Source organism: Ochlerotatus camptorhynchus, unplaced genomic scaffold (genome assembly GCF_037179485.1).
Source record: "Ochlerotatus camptorhynchus isolate MF236.1 unplaced genomic scaffold, CSIRO-AGI_Acam_v1.1 ptg000086l, whole genome shotgun sequence".
In the NCBI taxonomy this organism is placed as follows: domain Eukaryota; kingdom Metazoa; phylum Arthropoda; class Insecta; order Diptera; family Culicidae; genus Ochlerotatus; species Ochlerotatus camptorhynchus.
Window position 1 is genome coordinate 1,298,080 of NW_027040576.1, and position 11,335 is coordinate 1,309,414.

Sequence of the window (11,335 nt, forward strand, 5' to 3'; positions counted from 1 at the left end):
AGGCCAAATTGACACAGCATAAAGCATGGACAGTCTGCCAGTCTGCCAGTCTTCCTTTAGTGGAAATGCCGGTGTCATCAGGGAACAAAGATTTGTGGCAACCCTGAGGCAAATCAGGGAGGTCCGAAGTGAAAATGTTATACAATATATTCCCAAGAATCTTCTCCGACTTCGGCAATTCAGTTAGTATTGATGTATCTATGACGCGGGAGATTCGTGGGATCCCAGAACATCATCGTTCCATGATTGTTCCGTCAATTTATGCTGCAAATTTTGGCCAAGTTGATTCCGCAAGATCGTTCTTCACAGATGGATCATTAATAGAGACGTCCACTGGTTTTGGTATTTATAACGAATTTCATAGCGCCTCTCGAATGCTTCAAGCTCCCTGTTCCGTGTATATTGCTGACCTGGCGGCTATATACTATACGCTAGAAACGATCGCCTCACTTCCACCAGATCACTATTTTACTTTTACGGATAGTCTCAGTTCTGTCGAGGCTATTCGCTCTATGAGGCCGGTAAAGCACTCCTCGTATTTTCTCATGAAAATGTGAGAGCTTCTAAATGCTTTATCTTTAAGATCTTTTGTCATCACCTTTGCATGGGTCCCATCTCATTGCTCGATTCCGGGCAATGAGATGACGAACTCACTTGCTACGATCGACAAATCGCCTACGATTTTTCTTCATTTATCGTCAACAGTCACTCGTCAGCTGGCAGAATAAATGGAGCGAGGGGTGTTTGGGATGATGGCTATATTCGATCATCCCTAAGGTGTCGAAGAGTCCTTGGTTCAAGGGGTTGGATGTGGGTCGAGACTTCATTCGTATGGATGTCTCGCCTCATGTCCAATCACTATTCGTTAAACGCTCACTTTGTCCGTGTTAGGCTGGGGGGCAGCAATCTCTTTGAATGTGGACAAGGTTACCAGGAAGCAGATCACATTATTTGGTCTTGTGCTGAGTATCGCGGAGTTGGATCTGAGCTGTACGATTCCCTTCGGGCTCGAGGTAGACAACCTAATGTTCCAGTTCGGGATATTTTGGGTAGACGCGATCTGGAGTTTATGAAACTTATATATGTTTTCTTAAAGAATATTAACCTCAGATTGTAAGTTTTACCAACCTTGTATTTAGTTTTTGTTTTGTTCGGGTGGGTTTTTTTTTAATGTTTGTTTCTGTAATAACTATATAATTACACTGCGGATACCAAATTGAATAGGAATAAGTTCATGTTTTAGGAATAATGAAATATTTGTATCGTAAATCATAACTCAAACCTCCTTCTATCTCTCCCCATCCATAAAATTGTAAATCTCTACTAAGCTCGAGACGACCGCGAGTAATCGGTGCAATTCCTTTAACTATATATTTAAGACATTTATTATGTATAACGCAAATGATAACATGGCTCTGTGAAGTTTATTCGATTGAGCCTGAGCAAATAAAATAATACAAAAAAAAAAATAGACACACTGTCGAATGGTTTTTGGATGTCTAGAAGAGCAACTTCCGTTGAGCAGCCTTCAAATTTGTTTGAACGAACTAAATTGGTAACTCTTAAGATTTGATGAGTAGTTGAATGCCCAAGGCGAACTGTGCATTCTCAAGACAGAAGTATGGGCCGAACTAAAGAGCAATATAGTGCCTTCAAGCAGTGAGGGTCTTTGAAATCTCGTGCAATCTTCGAAGTAAATCCCAGTTGACGATTCACCTTAGAGATGATCGAGGAATAGTGAAGATTGAAGGTCAACTTTGAGTCCAAAAGAACACCAAGATCAGTCATACCTTCTACTCTGCGAAGCGTTACATTGTCAATGCAGTAGTCGTAAAGGATTGACCTCTTAGAGCGGTAAAACGTCATCACTGCACAGTTTGGTACGCTGATGATGAGCTTATTGCGACGGCATCAATCCACAAACAAATCTAGCAGAGCTTGAAGACGATGACAATCCACAATCGAGTGAACTATGGCGTATAGCTTAAGATCATATGCATAAAAGAGCTTGCACAAAACTGCTACATCGTTGAAGAATAACGTAAACAAAAGTGGACCCAGGTTACTTCCCTGAGGTACTGCAGAGGTGCTGGTAAACGTAGAAGAGACACAAGATCCTAGTCGTACTCGAAGAGCTCGTCCAGTCAAGTAGGAATGTAACCAATGTAAGTTGCTCAGACGCTCCTAGTCAGGAAAGCTTGCATAACAAAACCTTCTGGTCGATTTTGTCCAATGTGGCTTTCAGATCAGTATATATGACGTCGACTTGTACTGGTTATATCCAAAAGGTTAGTAGCTACCGATCTACCGGGAATAAATCCATGCTGGTCAGTTGAAATGTATGTTCGCTCAAGATGATCTCAAACAGTTTGGACGCTGCCGAAAGACTGGTGCTACCTCAATTGTTCTTAATATCCCGTTTATTGCCAGCTTTGAAAACAGGAAACATATACGACTGCTTACACAATGTTGGGAATTTTCTTTGCTCAAAGGATGCATTAAATATGGCTGCTAAAGGTTCTGCTAAGGCAGCTGAGCAACGGCAGAACACCACTGCCGGAATCCCATCTGGACCAGGAGAGAGTGAGGTTTTCAGTCTCCTTGCTGCTGAAAGTACCATATCCCGAGTTACTTCGAATGTGCTCAGTTCCACTGAGTCACTAGGTGTATCAGAGGCAGCAGATTCAGCTTCAACGTCACTTGTCATATGTTTATCGAAGACAGATGCAAAGTGTTTAGCAAACATCTCACACGCTTCGCTAAGAGAAGTGGACTCTTTCCCATCGAGTAGCATGATGGACGGTATACTCGAATTTGTCCTTTTGCTGTTGACAAAGCTACAAAAATTTCGAGGGTTGCGCCGCAAATTCCACTGGACTCCGAGGACGTGTGATTTGTACAAGGCATTGTTAAGTTTAATGTAAGCGATACTGGCACGCTGGAAGTCACGCTTCGTGTCAGCTGTTCTGTGACGACGTAATTTTCTCTAGACTGCGTTACGCTCACGCTTCAGCACTCTAAGCTGAGGAGTACTCCAAGCTGGGGAAATTGGTCGTCTTTTGAGAGGAACATTTGATTCCAACCAATGTTGAATAATGCTACAGAAACGCACAGTCAACTCATCAACATCAATGCATTCAAACACATCGGCCCAGTCTTGATCGAAAAGATACTGCTGTAATGGACATAATAAATTTTCTTAAAGTTAATCTGCTCTATCATCCACGTTGCAAGCTGGGTAAGATGGCCAGTCAAGTGTAACAGGTAGCGACAGAATTAAGGAAGGATGGTGAGCATCAATAGGTAAATGCGGCACAGAGGATTCGTCGATATCGAAATCATTTTCACCGTTGCAAAATACCAAATCCAGCGTGCGGCTAAGTTCATTTTGGACCGTATTGTGTTGACTGAGATTAACGAAATCCATTCCATCAACGAGAGCAATACTTGCAGCGGTCAGTGAAGATGTTTCGGTGAGGTAGACCCTGTTGTCATCGATTCGCCACTGAAGACGAGGCTGATTATAATCGCCACAAACAAGAATCTTATCATCACAAGATGCCTTGTCGCACATCTCTTTGACTTAAGCAATATGCGCTTCCATAACTTCGACGTCGCGACGTCGGTCGGGTAGGATGTACACAGCGCATTAATATAGTCTATAGCCATGTAAGTCCAGCGATACAGAGATTTGTTATAGTTTAGTACTGTGTCTGTGACCAACGGCGTAGCCAGGTTTCAAGCTAGAGAGGGGCGAAAAAAATTTACTATGGAAAATTTGGCCGAATGCCATTTCACCGAAAGCCTTTATGTTGCTGAGTTTAGGGGGGGGTGGGCAGTTACCCTCCTCTGCCCCTCTCTGGCTACGCCTATGTGTCTGACATTCGGAAATGAGCTGACATAACGTTACGTCCCAGCTATCAGCACGCCACCAAAGCATGTTTTATCGCTTTTGCGTAAGTTGCGATCACAGCGAAACACGTTGTAGCCAGGTCCAAAAATCTGAGTCGAATTGATGCTATCGTCAAGTCCGGTTTCAATCAAGATGATAACGTCATACTCGCAATCAGCAGCAGTCAGGAATAGATCATCAATTTTTGTCCGAATACCTCGTACATTTTGGTAGTACACCCAGATCCGATTTTCAGTCGAACCAGCCGGTTGTTGCTCTTGAGGCGGTGAGGCGCTGGAAGCAACGGACGAGTCAGAAGGGGAACTGGTGATGACACGAACATAATTGCCTTGAGTTGCGGGTTGGAAGACCCCTTCTCCAAGCCCACACATAGGTCCAGGACGACTGCAGGACCATGACTGGATTAACTCGACTGTGGCGGGAGAAGAAGGGGCTTCCGTAGTGCTAACTTCAATGCGTCCCAGAGTGTTCAGGTGACATGCGGGCGATGCATGGTTGATGGTTGGTAAAGCGCTAGAACCAGGAGCGGGACTGACCATGACACGATCATACTTGCCTTGAATTGTAGGTTGGAAGAGGTTGCAAATACCGCCAAATAACATTCATGGTAGGATTGTATGTTCTTTGATATTGCCTCCTACGGACATTTTTCAGACGGATCAACTAAACCTCGCATTTTGGTACCAAGGCAACTCTTGCTTAAACTATAGAAGTAGTCAGAGGTTTAAGAGCATAATTAACACCATCTTTGGTTTGCAAAAGAATATTTGGATCAAAGCTATTCCATAAATGTTCGATATTGCTCCCAATCAGCTCTATGGTAATTGAAAATAGAGCTGTTGGGATTACAAATTATTTCTTGGGATAATTCAAAAGTTACTGGAAGGTGATCAAAACCGAAGTCAGCATGGGTAACCATTTGGGTGACATGATCAGTTAAGACCAATCAATAGTTGAGGGATTTCTTGCTGAAGAAAAGCATGTTAGGCTGTTTGGATTTTGAATAGTGTAATAACCTGCAGAACAATCAAACAGAATATTACCATTGGAATTGCTTTAATCATTATTCCATGAGTGGTGTTTTGCAATGATGAATTTAGACCTATGACGGGTAAGTTTCTGAAGGTCACCCTTGAGAAAATTATCTTGCTGTCCTACGCATTGGAATGGTAAATAGGCAGCTATTAACGTAAGTTGTCCAAATTTTGTTTGGACAGATACTCCTCAAGTTTCAAAAACTTTGGTTTCTAACGAAGAAAGAATTTGATGCTTGATACGTCTATGAACAATGATGGCAACAGGAACAAGAAGAAGAGGCGCACAGCGGGCAAGGTGGATAGACCAAGTAGAAGGCGACCTGCGGACCCTTCGCAGACTACGAGGCTGGTGAAGTGTGGCCATGGATCGAGTAGAGTGGAGCCGACTTTTTCGGACAGCAGAGGACAGCAAGGCCTTAGCCTGATTGGTAAGTAAGTTGTCCCACCTGGCAAATTAATGGTCGATTGAAGCAAGCTGCTATTGTGTTCCCAACATCCGCCAAGTTCAACATCCCAGCGGCGCCGGTGGTGTAGTGGTAACACCCCAACAGGCCTGGGTTCAATCCCAGTCGGCGTCGCCGGGATGTTCTGAGGCATAACATCTCTGATCACGCCTTGCTTCGGAAGGAAAGTAAACCCGTTTATCCCAAGTTCATGAGCCTCCCTGGCGTTGGTAGCATTGGTGCTCAGCACAGAAAAAAGATCGACGGAAAACAAATCAAAGAAAAAAAAACAAAAAGTACGTCATCTTGATTAGGTCGCTCTATATCCACTTATCAACAGAAATTCCACCCTTTCCTTAAAAAAAATTTTGCCGTCCACAAGTGCCATCACCTCAAACTCCAAAGGATCCAGAACAAGATCCTTAGGATGATCTTCAACAGTCCCCCGCGGACTCCAGATTCTGAGATCCACCGCCTGGCTGGTTTTCAGTCACGCTCATCCTCGGAAGGTTAAATTTTTCATAGTTAAGTAGGTTATCAAATTCTTTTTTCATTTCAACCAAGGGGTATTCTGCAAGCAAGTTGAAAAATGTGAATCAGAATTACAAATTAAACAAAGATGAAGAGCCTCATAGGGCTAATCAATTGAAATGTTAAATCAATGTAAAATCATAACTTACCGAAATAAACGAAATCATCTTTCAAGATGGTTTTGCATGTGGTATGAATTTTTTTTTAGTTATCATTTGTTTTAAAATCCCTCGAAAAGTGTGGGAATGGTGACAGGTGCCGTCCACCTACCGCTCTAACCCATTGAGGTGATTTTCTCTACTGGTTGAAGGGCAGCCCGAGCAAAGTCTGAGATTAAATTGAAAACAAAATATGATGTTGTGATGTCACTGAAAATGCTTACTCAGGATACACACTCACTCACTCACTCACTCACTCACTCACTCACTCACTTACTCACTCACTCACTCACTCACTCACTCACTCAGCGATCAGCAAAGCCCTGATTGCGACTCATAGAAAGCAAAATTTACAGGTTTTATGTTTCAAACGCATACTTTGTAACCTCTTCTTGTAAGCTACAAGTATAACATGCCATTATACCATCTTTTGGTTTTATTATTCCGAAAATCATTATTTTAGCTGAAATGAGTATTTGCAACCTTGGTCAAAATTGAGTTCAAAAAATCTTCATATGACCTTACATTGAAAACTAATTCTGCTATCAGTGAGAGAAAATTGAAAACTCAATTTGATATACATTTTTCCTGTTGGACAGTGTTGGTATCAAAACGAGTATTCAATTTGATGTTCTACTAATGCAATGAAAACAAAACTGCAACAGCATGTTTTTCAAAAGCAAATCTACAACAAAGTGAAAACAAAATCTGTTCTCAAGTTTGTCAATTCATGTTTGGGGTTAAGTCTTTACTTTTCAGTCATTCGGTGCATCAAGAAAGCACATCAAATGTGTGATCCACTGAACGACTGGCAAAAAAAGATCTGTTCAGAATAATCTCTCATATACCACTGCGTCCTAGCAAGAAGTACGGTCGACTTGTTTCGCGCTCCGTTGTTTTGGAAGTTTTCTCGGTATTCGCTTGATATAAATTATCAGTTTTTTCTCACTAAGTGACTCCTGGCATAGTTCCCGGTAAATTGATCGAAAAGTGAGTTTTTTTTAAGTAGAAAGTGTCATTTTCGGAACGATTAATCCGTGCTATTGGTAATTCACAAACCAATTTAGGCATCATCGTTGCGTGGTCACGCATACGCGCTCACGCATACCCGCTTACGTATCATCATCATCGAGTGTGAGCACCCGTTTCTACATCTACATCGTTCATCAATCATCGTGCGCCTGTGTGCGCTGAGTACCGAGCCTCGATCAAGTGCACCACAACGAAGGTCATCCACGCAGCGCGTCTCTTCCAGCCATCTGTGTAAACGCCTACACATATAACGCTCGGTGGTAGTAGTAAAGAATTATCAGATAAGTTTTTGTTTTTTTTTGTTTCTTTTTCTCCCCCATTAGTTAAACTTTCATTTTGTATTTCTGTGTTTGTAGTGTTTTCTGTGTATTGTGTCTGTGCGTTCAGTGGGAGAGCGTTTTGCGCTCCCACTAGTTGAACAAAATGGATGTTTTGTCAGAAGACGACATGGATGACCATTCATCTAAGAAAAATGATGATGTCATCCCTGGTTCGTCGTCTCAGTCTGTCAATGGGCAGGCTGAGAAAAACTCCAGATTGCGGGCCTACCCGAATGACTCGACTGGCCCATGGGTTGTCTATTTTCAGCCCAAAAACAAACCCTTGAATGTTGTTCAGATATCTGATGATCTGACAAAGCGATTCTCTGCCGTGACCGAAATAACGAAGGTTAGGCACAACAAACTTCGTGTGACCGTCGCTAACCTGAAACAGGCTAATGAAATTGCTGTTTCCCAGTTTTTCACACTGGAATATAGGGTGTACATTCCAGCCTCTGATGTGGAGATCGAAGGCGTGGTCACTGAGGCGGGCCTGAACCCCGAGATACTGGAGAAGCAAGCGGTTGGCCGATTCAAGAACCCCTTGCTTCCTCCGGTAAAGATACTGGCCGTTCATAGAATGAAGTCAGTATCGCTCAGCGAGGGAAAAAAAGTTTTACCCCCACAGACTCGTTTCGGGTGACCTTTTCTGGATCTGACCTTCCTCAATACATCGAGCTGGGAAAACTTCGTCTTCCTGTGCGGTTGTTTGTACCTCGGGTCATGAACTGCCAGAATTGTAAGCGGTTGGGACATACGGCCTCCCACTGCGGCAACAAGGCACGCTGCTCCACATGCGGGGAGAAGCATGAGGATGGCGCCTGCGCAGCTACTGCACCAAAATGCGTGTACTGCAATGGAACTCCTCCTCATGCTCTCTCGTCGTGCCCGGCGTACAAACAGCTCGGGGACAAAATGAAACGCTCCCTTAAGGAACGTTCCAGGCGGTCTTTTGCAGAAATGCTTAAGACAGCCAAGCCATCGACCAACGAAACAAATCCCTTCGCTCTTTTGTCAGATGACGAGTCTGGCTCTGACTTGGCTGAGGAGGGAGTTTCTTTCAGTTTTCCGGAAGGTTCTGCCCGGAAACGAAAACGCATCCGTTCGCGGAAAGTTGCAGATCAAGAACCCCAAATCAGCTTGCCCAAATCAAGGAGTGGTGGAAAAAAGGAGACTTCTACTCCTCCTGGATTCCGCAGAACTGATTATACCCAGGATTTTCCACCTCTTCCGGGGACATCCAAAACCCCTGATGCCCCAATTTTAAGAACAGAAACCCCTTCTTCATCTGGGCTGTTCTCATTTGATGACATTGTGGACGGTATTCTCAAATACCTCAACATTTCTGATCCTCTGAAAAGCATTGTCCTCACATTGCTTCCCACTGTGAAATCCTTCTTGAAGCAATTGACTTCAAAATGGCCCCTTCTTGCAGCTATCATCTCCTTCGATGGATAATTTTCCAAACGAGGTCGGGGATTTGATCACTGTTCTACAGTGGAATTGTCGAAGTCTTATTCCGAAATTAGATTCGTTCAAGTATTTAGTCCATAACAATAATTGCGATGCATTTGCCCTCTGTGAAACATGGCTCTCTTCAGAAATTGATCTCCCTTTTTTTGATTTTAACATTATTCGATTGGATCGTGAGGATTCACGTGGAGGAGGGGTACTTTTCGGGATCAAAAAGTGCCATTCCTTCTATAGAGTGAATCTTCCCGAATTCCCCGGTATTGAAGTTGTCGCATGTCAGGCTACCATTAAAGGTAAGAGCCTTTGTATTGCTTCTGTATATATTGCTCCTAGAGTCTCTGTTAATCGCAAACAACTTTTCGACATATGTGCGGTACTTCCCGCTCCATGGTTGATCATGGGAGATTTTAACTCCCACGGTACAGGCTGGGGGGAGCTGTACGATGATAACCGTTCTACTTTGATTTATGATCTCTGCGACAACTTCAACATGACAATCCTTAACAATGGAGAAGTAACACGTTTGGCTGGTCCATCCTCGAATGGTAGCAGATTAGACCTCACCTTTTGCTCTAATTCACTATCGTTGGATTGCACTTGGCATGTAATCCAGGATCCGCACGGTAGTGATCATCTGCCGATCAAAATTTCGATTGCCAGTGTGTTCAACTCGTCAGAATCCGTTAACGTCGCGTATGATCTAACCCGTAACATTGATTGGACTAAGTTCCAATCCGCGATAGACGATACAGTATCGTCAGTGGAAGAGCTTCCGCCGTTGGAGGAATATAATTTCCTCTCTAATCTCATCGTCGACAGCGCACTTCAAGCTCAAACACGACCGGTGCCGCGATCGTCTATTCGTAAGAAAACACCATCGCTCTGGTGGGATCAACAATGCACGGAGGTTTACCGTAAAAAGTCCGACGCGTTTAAACTTTTTCGGAAACGCGGAACACGCGAGCATTTCGACGCATACACATCTCTTGAAGGCGAACTCAAGAGCCTCATCAAGGCCAAAAAAAGGGGTTACTGGCGGCAGTTTGTAGACGGATTGTCGCGCGAAACGTCTATGAATACGCTTTGGAGTACGGCGCGAAGAATGCGTAACCGGTCTACTAACAACGAAAGCGAGGAATGCTCGGATCAATGGATTCTTAAATTCGCGCGAAAAGTGTGTCCGGATTCCGTGCCGTCGCAGTTGATTCCTCGCGAAACCGCGAATTCGGTAGACGAAATCAGTCACCCTTTTTCAATGGTCGAACTTTCACTCGCTCTCCTTTCGTGTGGCAATTCTGCCCCGGGATCTGATAGAATCAAGTTCAACTTGCTGAAAAACCTCCCAGACGTCGCTAAGAGGCGCATGTTGAACTTGTACAATCAGTTCTTGGAGCTCAATATTGTTCCCGACGATTGGAGACGAGTAAGGGTGATAGCCATTAAAAAGCCTGATAAACCCGCGTCGGATCACAATTCGTATCGGCCCATCGCGATGCTGTCGTGTATTCGGAAATTGATGGAGAAAATGATCCTTTTTCGCCTCGACAAATGGGTTGAGACGAACCACCTTCTTTCAGATACTCAATTTGGTTTCCGTAGGGGTAAGGGAACGAACGACTGTCTCGCGTTGCTTTCCTCGGAAATTCAGTTAGCTTTTGCTAAGAAAGAGCAAATGGCTTCTGTGTTCTTGGATATCAAGGGGGCTTTTGATTCAGTATCCGTTGAAGTTCTTTCAGAGAAACTCCACGCTTGTGGATTGTCTCCATTAATGAATAATTTTTTGTACAATTTGCTGTCAGAAAAACATATGAGCTTTTCTCATGGAAACTCTACAGCTTTTCGATTTAGCTACATGGGTCTCCCCCAAGGCTCATGTTTAAGCCCCCTTTTGTACAATTTCTACGTTAGAGAAATTGATGTCTGTCTTAGTGACAATTGCACGTTGAGACAACTTGCAGATGACGGCGTAGTGTCTATCACAGGGCCAAAAGAGGTTGACCTGCAAGGACCCTTACAGGATACCTTGGACAATTTGTCTACTTGGGCTATTCAGCTAAGTATCGAATTCTCCACGGAGAAAACTGAGTTGGTCGTTTTTTCTAGGAAGCATAGCCCAGCACAACCGAACCTTCAACTTTTGGGTAAACCGATCACTCATCCCATGTCTTTTAAATATCTCGGGGTCTGGTTCGATTCAAAATGCATCTGGAGATCCCACATTGAGTATCTGAGACGAAAATGCCAACTAAGGATCAATTTCCTTCGATCAATTACCGGAACGTGGTGGGGAGCTCATCCACAAGATCTTCTGACGTTGTACCGGACAACGATTTTATCGGTTCTAGAATATGGTAGTTTTTGTTTCCAGTCGGCAGCTAAAACGCACATCATCAAGCTGGAACGGATCCAGTATCGTTGTCTTCGTATC